We start from the raw sequence: 14,100 nt of genomic DNA on the forward strand, positions 1-14,100 counted from the left end.
ATGCACCAAAAGCATCCAGGAGCCAGACAAATTCAAACCCCTACTCAGCGAGCAAAGAGGCTGCTGCTGATAACGAAGGGGAAAGGATCAGCTTCCCCTGGTGCCTTGGGGCAGAGAAGGGTCCAGGTGGAGGGGAGCAGCGGCTGTAAGGGCAAAAGGCAGCAGGGCACCTGGAGGGACAAGATGAGCTGTCTCCCAGGTATGAGGGATGGGGCTGTTCGTCAGGGAGCAACAAATTGGTGCAAGCCCCACAGTCAAGTGGAAAATGTCCTGAGGACTCGCTCCAGCAGCACAGTTTTGGACTTAAAGCCTGGGGATGGGTCTCCCAGCGGCTGCAGGCGTCGAGGCAAGCAGCTGGGCTGCTGTCCCCCTGCAGCCGGAGACCTTGCACCCTGCAATTTAAATTAAGCTGGCACAGGCCTCAAGATGTTTGTGCTTTCATCCTGGCCCAGCTAAACTTTGTCTACTCGCTTTTTTTTCAAGCATGCAGACAAGACCAGGGACTTGTTAAATGGGGAGAAATAACCTTACATAATTATAGTATTTATATTTGAAGAAACAACTTGAAATAGTTTTAATGTTTAGCTGTAAAAATGGCTTTAATATTTGAGATGGGCCTTTATCCATCCACATAAGTCTTTTTTCCCCCGGGTTAAACTTGAACTTCATAAGCACTGATGATATGAAAAGATACAATTAAATAAACGTATCTAAAGAAATTAAGTGCATTAGGATGCTGCCAAGCTTTTGTGCAGGGCTTACCTCTCTTACCTTTTCTTCGGTGTTGCATCTAGGCTCTGTTCCAAGAGTTTTTACACCTCGCGTAGCTTTCTCGGCCTCGCTAAAGCTGCATCCCAGCATACTGTGCTCTCAGATGTAGCCATGGGAGTTGAACAGGTGATCCCCATGCGAGAGGCTGTGCATAGCTGGGGTGGTAACATCTGAAAAGACAAGGAGGTATAACATAAATGTAAGTTATGACTTTCAGAGCTGATTTGAACATCATGTTGAAAGACAGAGCAGGGCGAGGGAGATCTAGGGTGCCTTTGATTTTTTTGTCAGCTGATGGTGGTGCTGGCCACCCATGATCTTGCTGCTGAAGTGTCTTGTTGGCAAGCAGTGATTCTTCTGCTGTCCTAACAGTAGCTAACAGCTGAGGGCTGCGCTTTTCACCGGGGAGTGTCTTTATTAAGAGTTGCACTGAGAGAGGCAACTTTGAGAGGTGTAACCAGCAGTTACTGGAGACTCTCAGTGGTGACAGCTTGGGGACCTCAGCTCAAGGTTTTCATTGACTTTGTTTTATGAAGGGTGTTTTTTTGGTTGTTAAATGGGTATTCAAGCCGTCATGTTCCCCATGTGAGTGGAGGTCAGCAGGAGCACCCTGCATGACCAGGCTGGGCACATTGGGCTGTGAGGGGTGATTTCTAGGCAGCGCTGCTGAGCTGTTTTACACCCTGAAATCAAACTGCTGCTCTCCAATGTCTGCAGCTGCCTGGGCCTAGGAAAGTAGTCAGAAAGCTGACTTCTTGGAGCTAAACCCACCATATTTTCTCCCATGTCCCCTTCAGGACTCAGCTGTTAGAGGCTGGAGTGCATGCAGACCCTTTCCAGGGTCTTGTCTGGAAAGGATGTGCAAGGCAAGCAGAAGTGATCCATCAGAGTCGGTGTGACTCCCTTGGCTCAGTGCTGGTAAAAGCAATCCTAACAGTAGCAACAGAGTAGTCTCGTTTTCTGTGGCACACCCTTTGCATCTTCTGTGCCAGGAATCTGAACTGTCATTGTCTCCCGGTCTTTGCTTTGTGAGCACCAAATTTCGGTCTTTTCTGTAGACTTCTAGATTTGACAAGATGAAGCTGGTCTTTAAAGTAACTTGTACCTGAGTTCAAGCCAATTCCTAGTTCCAGTCACATATTTCCTAGGTGTCACTCGGCTGGAGGCTTGGCCAGCCAGTACAGTGGATCTGGTATCTGCCACAGCCAGTTGATGTGGATATACTGATACAGGAGGCACACAAGAAAAGAAATAGTGACAAATACCTTGTTCAAAAGTGCCCTTTTGGGTTAACCAAAGAATGACAGGATAACAGAGGCTGGCAGGAGTCTCTGCATGTCCCTCCTCCAACCCCTGCTCAACACAGGTCCAACTGGATCAAGTTGCTCAGGGCCATGTTTCGTTGCTGTTTGAGTATGTCCAAAAACAGGGGTCCCACCACCTCTCTGCACGTCACTCCAATGTTTGACCACCCTCATGGTGAAAGCACTTTTCCTAACATCTAAGTGAATTTTTCTATCTTCCATCTTTTGCACATTTGCCCCTTGTCCTTCCCCTGTATACCTCCGAGAGGACTCTGGCTCCATCTCCACTGTAACCCTCCATCAGTATGGAGTGAACTGGGCGCTTGGCTGGTTTCTCAGAAGCAAGACGAGACGAGTGAATAGCTCTGTAAAGCCAGCCTGTATTCTGTGCATGAGGAGAGTGAAGTCATGCTGATGGTGACAGTACTTTGTGTTGGAGAGTTCATTATTAATTGTGTTATCTAGACTTTAATGCTCTCTTTGTGGTGTACTAAACAACCACTGTTTAACAATGCAAAGCACTCCATCTCTGGGTTAAAGAATACTTCTGGGTTCTGTCTTTCATTAAATTTGTTCTGCTGTGTGTGCACAGCATTCCTTTCCACTTAGCCAGCTATCCTCCTAGGCTTTTAAGCAGGCCAGGCCATAAAAATATTTACATTTTTCTATAGCACTTGGTCTGTACACAGTCAAACAAGCATGGCACTCGCTAAGAAGTGGTGGGACTTGGGTTCAGTGGGAGTGTGCTGTTTTAAGCTGCAGCAGGCTGGCTTGCCTGCTCCCATCCCTGAAGTGAGGATCATCCCTGCATTTCTCATGCAGAAATGTCTCTGTTGCAATGAAACTTCTTTGCAGGCCCCAGAAAGAGGCAGTGTGTTGAAACTGCATATCTAGACATAATTCCAAGCAGCAGATTGTTAACTTTATTTTACTTGTAGGAAAAGCTCTTCTTTGTTTTAAAGACAGATGTGGTGTTCGTTCAAGACATGTTTGACACAGTTAAAGCCCCATACATAGGAAGGAGATTATAGTAGATGCTCTCACCACTGCTTCAGGCTGTTAGGACAGTGTTAGAGGTGTCTTCTCTCTTGAGTCAGTCTTGATCCTTCACCTGCTCCCCGGCATGCTGCTTACATCAGCTCTGTGATTGATGGTGCAGAATCTGGCCTTTGGGGCTTATCTTGCTGAGCAAAGGTTTGGTGCTTCTATGTGCACGTTCGTTGTTCCCTGTTCTTTGTACCCCAGTTTCAGACCAATTGTGGCAACTAGGGGAAAAGTGAGCTCAGTGGGAGCAACCATGCTGCAGCATGGGTAGAACCGGGGGCATGTGGTCCAGTTCTGCAGCACTGGGAGTACTCACTGGTGCAGGGTTTTGCTGGAATTGACTGGATCCAGGTGTCTCAGTTCCACTGAAATTTGGTGGGGTCCTGGCTCCAGGAACTCAGTCACATGCACCCTGCTGTTACAAGTGAGAGTTAAGTAGCTACAGAGATTTTCCAGCATGCCTGGGCACCTCACTCCTGCTAATGTCAGCATAAGATAGCAGCCTTGGCGTGTTTGAAAATCCCACTAGACATTTATTGCAACCCTGCTCAGACAAACCCCTCGGCCAAGCTCCTTTTCCTTTCGGCTGTACTGGAGTAGCCCTGGAGATAGAGGGAACAGAAATGCAGGAATTGGGCCCCAAAAGTGCTGAACTGATACCTGGTTGTCCTGAAAGACAGCAAATTCTTTCCAGATGTTAAGAAAAGTAGCTTAGCTGTCTTCCTCTGTTATGAGGCAAAACCTTGGACTGAATTTATATCAATTTATGTATTTTTTTATATATATCTATATGTATATTGCTGTAGCTAAGCACAGTACACATTACACTGTCTGATGTGTCCACTGAAAGCCAAGAAAGTTTCTGTAAAAGCCACAAGGTATTGCCCTGTTCTACTGAATGGATGTATGAATTTGATTTTATGTATCCTTTCACATATGTATGTGTGTATAAATACAAAAATATGGCTCTATAGACTTATCTATCATTCCTATAGACTCTCATCTGTCATTTCTATATATACTGTATCTATGATCTATCTATCTATACAGTGTAGCTCTATATTCATCTGGTATATATCCTGGCAAAGTGTTTTGGGGTTTTACAGAAATATTTCTTTGGTCTTTGTTTTGACACAGATACGTGAAGCAACTTTCCAAGATGACCCTCCAAGGAGTGCACGAAAGAGCTCTGGAGAGCTTGAGGGTGGTATGTACAGAGAGGGGCACACCTCCGAGCTGCTCTTGACTGCCCTGAGACATCCCACTGACACTGACATTTATGTTAAATGACTTCCTGCTGATCATATTATTGCAGTAAATACTAAATGAATCTGATGTTGAATGCTTACAGTCTTACCTTTCTTGATAACTCTATGTTAATATTACATTAATTATTCCTGACTTACAATGCTGTTGAATGTTGATAAAGGCTGAATTGCTGCTTGAAATGCTGATCCTGACAGTCCTGTGGCAGGCACTAAAATGTGATTTCCAAGTCTTAGGGGAAAAGAGGGAATACATTACTACTTCTGATTAGAGGACTTCAGAAGAAACATATTCTAGTCACATCTCATGGAGCACTCGCCTGAATCCCTCTTGCTTTTAGTAGCTGATGCCTTTGCACAAGACACAAAAGGAATATACACTTCACTTTTTTTATTTAAAATTTTATGGTGATTGCTGATGTAGAATCAGTTCAGCATGTATGAACAGTTCCCCACAAGAAAGATGCTGTGTGTACGTGGAACAGTGGGCATTTCCTTCGCCTATGAGAGCTGACACATGGGAGTAAAGCTTGCGGAGCAAACAGAGAGACCACTTCTGACTCGTATCTCCTTCTCTGCAATTTTGGATCTGAGCTTTTTGACTTCAGACTCTGTCATGGTCCATTTTTGTGCACTTACTGTTTATCTCGGGTATCCCTTGTGTAACACTGCCTTTTTCCTGATTTAAAGAACGTGGAAACTATGTAGCAAAGCTGAAGACTGCCAGGACTGGGAAATCACAGTGCTTAATTTCCAGTGAGTTAAGTGAAATATTGGAAGAAAAAGGGGTTGGGACAAAATTAACAACAGCACCTAAGTAGCTTAGGAAGCCTCAGCCATAAATTATTGAAAAAACCCTCTGTGGTGACCTCAAGTACTGCCTCTTTCAGCTGGGCATTCCTGCATGGGCAGATGCTCTGATGAATGCCCATCAAATGCTGTATTAATGCAGGGTCCCATCAGCTATGTTCAGCTGTTGTCCTCCAAAATCCCTTCCTCAGGTACTGCAGGAGGAAATAATCAGCTGTGACATTTCTCAGTACCTCCACCCCTCCCCAAAGTCTGGATGACCTGTGTGGCAGGGGAAGGGACAAGGAAGGGAGGAGAAATGTTTATAAAGTAGGATTTTGGGGAGTGGGGGGAACCTTCTTCCACTGTCCTGCACAAGCAACCCCTCCGGCCTTCACTGTAGGAAAAATATTCCATCTTTCAGAGGGTGTTTGAGGTTTCTGTTTGTTTGTTTATTTAAAAAGAAAGCATCTGGCATATGTATGCAAACATTAATGAGTCATTTAAAATATACTCAGCACTGCATTTGTGAGGCTGTGATCTTCCAGCTAGAAGAAGAAATGTGATGGAAGGGAGTAGGCAGACCCTGAAGGACTGCTTTCCAAGCATGAGAAGGGGAGACAAATCTTATTTTTTACCTCCCTCCTCTTGCCCCCTCAGCACCATTCCCAGAAGCATTTCCAGCCCTCTAAAACCCCTTGGTGAGGACTTCGAAATCCAAGTTAAAATGACTGTCTTTGAGACCGCTGTGCCCTCCATAGAGAGCCCAACACTTGCTGGTGGGTCTCTCCAAGAAAAGCAGTTTATTTCCGGCACTGCACAGGGCCACAGATAGACTTGCCAATGAGGAGGTAGAAGGGTGGGTTGGTCTAGCTCTGTCCTTTCTGCAGTGGCAGCTGGCAGCTGGAATCAGTCAAATCAATTAAAATTCATAAATAGATGAGAAGTGAAGCTCTAAGAAGACTCAGCCACCTTCTTGGAGGTTTATGAGTAGTATGGTAGGCTGGGAATCTCTGGCTGGAGCAAGGTTCGAAGGCCAGCAGACGTGGGGATCTGTCACGATGCTGGAATTATAGGAACTTCTGGAGTTTTTACGGGACACAATTTCTTAGTATAAATTGAACATTTAAATCTTTGGCAGTGTTACACTCAAAGAATCCCAGTTTTGGGAGCAAGAACTCTTCTTGCTTTAGATTTGTTTCTGGGAAGGATGTATAACCTAAATGTCCCAACAGGAAAAAGATACTTTTATATTGGGTTACATTTTCAACATATGTTACATCAGTGGCACTATGATTACATTGTGTTGGCTGTGCCAAGCATTTTCCTTCTGTAAATGAGCCCACGTGCTCAAAGGCTATTAGAATGAAACTGCTGTTCAAAATCAAATACTTGATTTTGTTTACTGCTTGTTTTTGTATATTCCTGCTTCTCAGGCCTTTACTATAGAGAGGGGAACAAGAACTGAAGTAACTCTGGCACCTGGGACATGTTAAATGGAGAGAAGACTTGTGTGATCCAAGCATCTACTGAAATGTCCCCATTCACCCAGAAAGATGCTCTCTCCTGGTTTTTCCCTCTGTCCTAGTGAACTCATTCATCCTCCCAATTGCAAATGCAAAGCATTTGACACTGTCACGCACAACGTCCTTGTGTCTAATTTGGAGAGACATGGATTTGATGGATGGACCACTCGGTGGATAAGGAATTGGCTGGATGGTCACACTTAAAGGATTGTGGTCAACAGCTTGATGTCCAAGTGGAGAGCAGTAACAAGCGGTGTTCCTCAGGGGTCGGTACTGGGACTGGTGCTGTTTAACATCTTTGTTGGCGACATGGACAGTGGGATTTTGGTGGTTGTCTCTTTTAGTGCTGCTTGTAAGGCTGAAAAAGGACTGATGCTTGGGCAAGAGGGAGCAGATATCCAGTCCCAGAGCTAGAAATATGAGGGATGAATGAAAGAGTGGAAGAACAGGTAAATTTTTCTACAGATGGCAATGTTTGCTGAAGGGGCCACAAAGCATGTGATGAAGAGTGCGTCTACAGGATGCATTTCTGCATCCAGGCTGGAGTGATAATTAATCTTTTGTGATTCTGACAGATGCCTGCAGAGGAGCAGAAACAAAAGATCACGGTCTGACAGTGATTAATGCATCGTTATTTGTCAGACTAAGAATTTTGGAAGTGGGTAAATAAGCTGTAGGCCAGGCTGTTGATTGTGTTTGAGAACACTGCAGAGGATTACAGCGTGGGGGGAGCTAGGGTTCAGGACTTATTTACCACAGGCACTTATTATGTTTGTTACTTGTCTGAAACTACCCTGTTCCCAGAACAGGAGGAGAGGAGGGAAAATGGGCGTACAATTTCTGAAACAAAGCTCTGCTTCAAGCTTTGGTTATGCTGAAAAAATGGCAAAAGACAGAGTCAACCCCAGCCTATGTTGCCCTGACATCCTCGTGGGGTATGGAGGTGGCTGGACAATGGCTGCTACCATTGTCCAAGACACTGCAACACTGCGAAGCATCTGTGAAGGAGGGAAACATGGTTCTTGCTGTATATATTCACAGCTGTGGATGGTGGCTTTAAGGTAACTGAAGGATCTGCAGTGCTGTGTGGTCTGCTGGAGAATGCTTCGGCCTTGATCCAAGAAAGGCCTTGTAGCCGCTGAACGCCTGTCATTCCCTGCCAGGCGCCAAGGCTGCTGTGGCGCACCAGCCAAGCCACAGGCCTGGGGCGAAGGGCAAGGCCCCGCTTGCTTCGTGGGAACTGCCTGGGGGCAGGCGATGCCCCACTGGGTGCCTTTCCCAACTGGTTCAGTCTCATGCTTCCTCTCCCTCTTGCACTGCCCTGGGGCTTGCTGTGTCTTGCTCCCTGTGAGGTGGCTGGGGAGTGGGGGGGCTGTTGGGGAGCTCCTTGTGCCCCACAGGGCAGGTAGCAGACAGGATGGGAGCTGCACGGGGCAGCACATAGGGTTGGGTGCTCCCACGGAGAGCTCATCCTCTTGTGCTGCTGCAGCAAAAGGCATTTCTTGGGGGGTGGTAGTGCTTATCACCATGTTTCACCTGCAGGCTGTGTCACAGTGTGCTCCTGCTGCACCTCCCGGGGTGGTTCCTGCTGGGGATGGGGGCAGCGCTGCCAGCCCCAGCCCCAGCCCCGGGCAGCAATGCCAGACCTGGCAGCACTCAGGTGTGAGCTGGAGTGGAGATGTTTGGACTGGAGCAGCTCTGGACACGCTTGGGAGCGGGTTAACAGCTGCCTATGGAGGCTGAGAGCTGAACCAGGAGGCAGCAGGCAAGTTCAGGCACCTCCAGGGCTCAGCAGCAGCTGAACCAGAGTATGGAGCTCCCAGATTGCACTTTTCAACCAAGATGCCCAAATTCTGCCAAAATCTTGCTTAAGCTGCCTATGGTATTTGCAGGTTTTGTTTTTATTTTAATGGTGGCAGCCTTTAATCTCTGTGGCTCCCATTCTCCTTGTGTAAGATGGGGCTACTTATGCTCAACCCTGTTTTGCAAAGAGTGCTGCTATCTCTGGGTGAATGTTCCTGTAGACAACCACAATATTTAACATATAGCATCGCTCTGTGGCTCTGCCCAATTCTTGTATCGGTTTCCAAGCTTCTTAATGCCTGTACCTTGGGTCTGAGATGTTTGTCAGTTAGTTTTTGGAAGAGGCGTTTGCCCAGGAGTAAATCTCCACAAAGGGCTGGGGAAAGAGGATGGCTGTAAGCCCTCGTTAACCTTAATTAGTATGGCACAAACAGGGTAGGGGCTGCACACATCCCTTCACCTCGAGCATCCAGCACTGCACAGGACCCATTGCTCAGCACTGTGCGCAGAACCGGCATCGAAGTATTAGTTATAGTCGCACATGGCAATCCTGTGTTTGCTGATTTTCTTCTGGGTGTCTGAATAGAAGTGCTTTAATCCTTTCAGGTCTTGGTATGAAAAGCTGTTTGCAACCTCTATCCCACGCTGGTGATGAATATAACGGTCCGATCCCACTCTCCTGACTGCCCATATCAGAAGCTCTCTTGGGCCTGTTGCAGCTCTCCTCCAGCCCCAGCTCCAGCTCCCAGTTTCAGTCCTAGAATGTTTTATTTTGTTTGCTGGCCATTTCCTCTAGTACTCATGTTGTCATTCACTGGGACTAGTACTGCCCCATTTCTTCTCCAGAGTAATGCAAAGCAAACCAGCCTCCCAGGCAGGGCTCAATGCCCACATGGGCATCCAGCCTGCACCATCAAGAGGCTGCTCAAAACCTTTCAGGACTGACCTCCATGCCATGAAAATATGGAGCCACGTTCTTGGGCTGATGTAAACTGATGTAGCTCCATTGATGTTGATCCAGCTTATACAAGCCAAAAATATGCCTTAGAGTAAATGAATCATTCTGCTGAAATGTAGCCAGCTCTGAAGCATACCTGTCCTATGGGGATGCTGAGAAGTTGCTTCCATCCTTTTTGGCTGATAATCCACAAACAAGCCACAAATCTGGCATGGAAGAAAGGCTGTAGTGTAATGCCTGAGTCACTTTACCCACTATAAATTGTCACCAGTTCTGGAGAGAGATGCAGCAGCTGTTTAGCAGAATGTAGCCCAGGTGGAAGAGATGGTCTTGTTATTTATGCAGCTCCATAAATGAACTCACTGCTTTGCAAAATAATAGCCCTTCCTTGAGCAGTTTCCAATGCAACTTGCTCTAGAGCAAAGCGGGACTGGGCTGCCATGAGCCCAGTGATGTTGCAAGGAAAGTCCCAGCCACTCCAAAGGCCATAGGAGCAAGCCCTGCAAGAAAGAGTGTGGTGTTACCAGTGGGGCCACAAATGCATGGCAGTGCATCAGAAAGGAGACAGGTAAGTGCAAGGTAGGGGGAAGAAGCTACACTCAATGTAGCTCTTTTGCTCTCTTGCAGGAGAGGTGAGGAAAAGAATTGCTCCGTCTTGCAGCTGCAGATGTGAGGCATGGAGGTTAAAGGCCAGATCTGAAACAGATTTAGGCCTATGCAAAACAAGATGCCCCAAGACATGTTTCCTCATGGGGGCCAGAGCCAGCATGGCTGAACAGCTCTCCCAGAGGGACCTGCTTTGCTGCAGGAAGATGCTGCCCAGGACAGTAACATTTCTGTTACTAGAGCTAAGGTAACATTTTTCAGATTCCCCTGGATTCAAGGGTTTTTGACATCTGGTCACATCCATCTTTTGTCTTTTTTTTTTTTTCTTTTTTGAAATTCCCTCTTTTCTCAGGGGGAGCCCAACTTGCAGGTACCAGGAGGCTTTTCTCATGGTTAGGAGTAGGGCTGCAGGACCATGAGCTCTGACTCCACACCAAAAGGGAGAAGGAGGTGGAGCAAGAGGGAGGCAGGCTACTAGATGCTGTGAACCTGGGCTTTCCCCAGGGTTGTTCATGTATGTGATCACAGTTTTTTTCCAATGTGAAATGCATCAGCAGCCATGTTAGGTGATGGGGCAGGAGCAAGCATTGCCAGTGCTACAAAGCTGCGCCCTGGAAAGAGCTGCCATGATCTGAAAGTGGAGTTTATTAACTCCAGATTTTCACAGTGTAGCTGGCACACCAACAATATGGTCCAAACACAAAGAATCACTTGCAGATATAAATCAGGGGAAGGCATCTCCAAAGGCTCCTGCTAGCCTGAGTCATGCACAGCCACTGCGCCAAGTGCCAGCTGCTGAACAGCAGCAGGCCTGCAGCTGGGTCACAGGCACCAAGCCCTGGGGGCATTACTGATTGCCTGATTAGCAAAACCACTAAGAATGGCAGCTGCTTCACTGACTACAGAGCACAGGTGTCTTAAACAGTGGGCTTGTCCCTTACTTATAGGCCAAGGGAGCTTGGGCTAGTTGCTCAGTTAATAGGGGAAAAGGAGAAGGTGAGTTATAGGTCTTGTGGTGGCTTAGTTGAGGAGAGGCCTTAGGGAATAGCTAAGGGATTTACCCCTGACAAAGGAATTAGGGCAATAGCTATCACTGTCCCAGCCATCATAACCCTCTGCCTGTTTTGAGATGTTTAGAAATACCTTTACTGCCTTTTTGTCTACAGGAGCAGATGGAAAGGCTGGAAAGGTTACCTCCTACTGCTGCTTGATGCGGTCCCTCAGCTGGAAATAACTGTCCCTGGAGCTGAGCCAGTAGGGTGAAAATGTGTGTGCACCCTTTGTCTGCACTGGCACAGCATCAGTCTTCCTGCGGGGAAGGGTCGGAGTCTGAGCCTCCCCTCGTGTTGCTGTAGTGGACTTGCACTCACCCTGCTGGCTAGGGGCTTAAAGCTTCTAGCTATGCTTGGAAGAGAACCCTTCATTTTGTACTATGTCCTTCAGAAAGGTTTAGGAGAGGGTTGGATACAGCAATAACAGCTGACAGGGTGGGGAAAACAGTAAACAGTTTTGCAAGCAACTCTCTTGCTGTGCTCCTCCTGTGTGATACGTTTTTCACCTTTTGACTTCACTGCAAATGCTGCTTGAGCTCATTAGCATGTGCTAGCTTTATAGGAGGTAAATGTGTAATTCTGTCTTTTTTTTTCTTTTTTTGAACAGGGGAAAGGCCGTATTTGGGGCCTGATGTTAGGTCAGAATTGGAACTGAAAGTTTGAAAACAAAGCTTTTTCCCCCCAAAGTGGTGCTCTAAGCTAGTCCCTCGGCCTTGTACTCAGGTAAGGGCTCTAAGACTGTTGAGCACTGAAAAAATTTGCTTGCTGCTGCTAAATACAGTAGGACTCAGGTGAATGGTTTTTGCTGTTCAATTCTGTCCTGAACTTGCTACTTTTCATGTCCTTTTTAATAACTGATTATCTTGAACCTTCCCATTTTTCTTGGAGTATAAACTTTTTGTGGGGGCACTTGCCTGTTTGCCTCCACCCTGTAGATCGTGGTGTTAATCTTTGACTGGGACCTTGTTGGTATTTCTACAGAGTAAATAGAGTTATCAAATATATTCAGAACTTAAAATTCAGGTGAGAGCAGCTTGTGTGGGTGCAGGGATGTGCATAGCAGAGAGAGGCAGAATAAAAGTTCAGTTATTTTTCTTTTATTTTGTGTTGCAGGACAAATATTCCAAAAAATGAAGGCTTTTCCACATGTTTTCTATAACCAGCCAAATAAAATATTATGTTTTAAAGCATTCAGGGTCAGAGGAATAACTCAGGCTCCGGGCTTAGCATTTTTTCTTCCTCACAATAGCTTCTGCTGAATGATAATCTTTAAAACTATGCATGTGGGGGGCCAGATCCTGACCTCCATTGCATCTGCTCTGCACTGCTGCAAAAAATGCAGAGCAGGCAGAAAGTTAGCTTAGCTGGATTGCTGGAGATTACCCTGACCCAGTTTGTCAGCTGTGGTGCAGGAGACTGGGCACTGTGACCAGAGTATGGCAGAAGGAAGAGAATTTGTTGTGATGCTTACCTATTTTGGGTACGTGTTGGGTGGGGTGGATATCCCCCTGTTAGCACGTTAAGGGTGAAGTGGTCCCTAGCTACTCTCGCAACAGGGCTCTGGCGCTTGGCAGCAGCCAGAGCTATAGCTTTGACTGTTTTTCTGGATATACGTGTCATTGCCCTATGAGAAATGCATGTGTTACACAAAGCATAGCTTATACAGCTTTCTCATGTGGATGTTTCTTGATGCAAACTTCAGAGAGTGTTTCGTTGCTAGGTAGCAATCTAGAGCAAGCGCAGCAGCTGGGGGTAATCCTGCTGCAGTCTTCCCGGTGATCGAGTCTGGGTACAACCACACACATTTCTGTCATGAAGCGATCTCCTGTAAATGTTTCCTGGAGCACGTTTTCCTTTTAGCAGCAAGCATGGGCATTTGCTGTATTGGAGGGCCACCCTGGTGTCTAACTCAGTGCTGGTTGCTACAAGCAGTGGCAACTTTTTCTGCATTTAAACAGAGAAAATCAAAGTGGAGTGGGCTGGAGCTATTCATAGAGCATGCTGTCTTTGAGTAACCCAGCCTTTTTCTTCAAAGACTCTGAATAGATTGGTTTATATGGCTTTTTTTTCACTGTTTAAAATTGATATCTTGTTTTAACAATAATTCAGTCTTGGCTAGTTTATTTAAAAAAAAAAAAAAGTCTGCATTGAGTTTACCCATGATTATCCACCTCTGGAATTCCAGTTTTGCCTATTCTCCATTTTCTCACAAATCGACAGTAGTCTGAGATTTCCTCAGAGGCATGAATCCTGAAACGGAGAATAAGGAGGAAATTTCAGTTTTCATTACAATGTAATATTGAAAAGCATACTCTTTTCTTTTGTAATGATGGAGAAAAGATTGAAAACGAGAGCTGAATGTACTCCACAGGCTGAGGAACCAGAAAATAATGAATAAAGAACCCCAAATTAATTGAGATTTTTTTGTTTGCTTGGGTTTTTCTGTTTTTAAACTAGCAGTGGGATTTAAGAGACCTCATTGGCACATTTATCCTTAGCAATGGGCAATGCTGGGATCCTACTGAATACTGCAGGACAGCTGCTCCAAATTGCTCTGCATTTTCCCTCATCATTAGTCCCTTAACCTGCTGAAGGTCCTTCCTCCTCTTTCTACCCTGATGCAATTTCTCTTTGATTTCATTTACTGAAGCCTGGAGAGCTCATCTGTGTAGGGAAGCTCCCTTTGAGTTTGCTTCTGTTACTTGTGCTTGTACGACCTAGACGAGCCTGCAGCTTGCAGGATATGTGCCTGATGACTGTGCCTTTCACAGGCATTTCCCACAAGATAGGGGTCTGCTCCTGGAGTGGATTGCTGCAGGACATGAATAGATTTCCTTGATGCGCTCATCCAAAACTGGGTGATAAATGGCCATGCTTGGTAAAATACCAGCCTCTTTTGAGGATTGCTGGTGGTGGTGAACCTCCTTGCCCTGCTGGCTGGACTTCCTGGCAGTTCGTGCTTGGTGCTGCTGCCTGATTGCC

At 46.2% G+C, this 14,100-nt stretch overlaps 1 long non-coding RNA gene across 2 annotated transcripts in view; it reads left to right on the top strand.

The window, feature by feature from the left end:
* The window catches only part of LOC115344607, a 55,952-nt gene that overhangs the window by 23,081 nt on the left and 18,771 nt on the right, over positions 1-14,100 (top strand). For both annotated transcript variants that reach the window (XR_005933018.1, XR_003924569.2), the window contains 2 exons: positions 4,257-4,326; positions 10,088-10,313. This is a non-coding gene — a long non-coding RNA (uncharacterized LOC115344607). The remainder of the gene's footprint in view (positions 1-4,256; positions 4,327-10,087; positions 10,314-14,100) is intronic.

The sequence above is a fragment of the Aquila chrysaetos genome, chromosome 8 (genome assembly GCF_900496995.4).
Source record: "Aquila chrysaetos chrysaetos chromosome 8, bAquChr1.4, whole genome shotgun sequence".
Taxonomy (NCBI): domain Eukaryota; kingdom Metazoa; phylum Chordata; class Aves; order Accipitriformes; family Accipitridae; genus Aquila; species Aquila chrysaetos.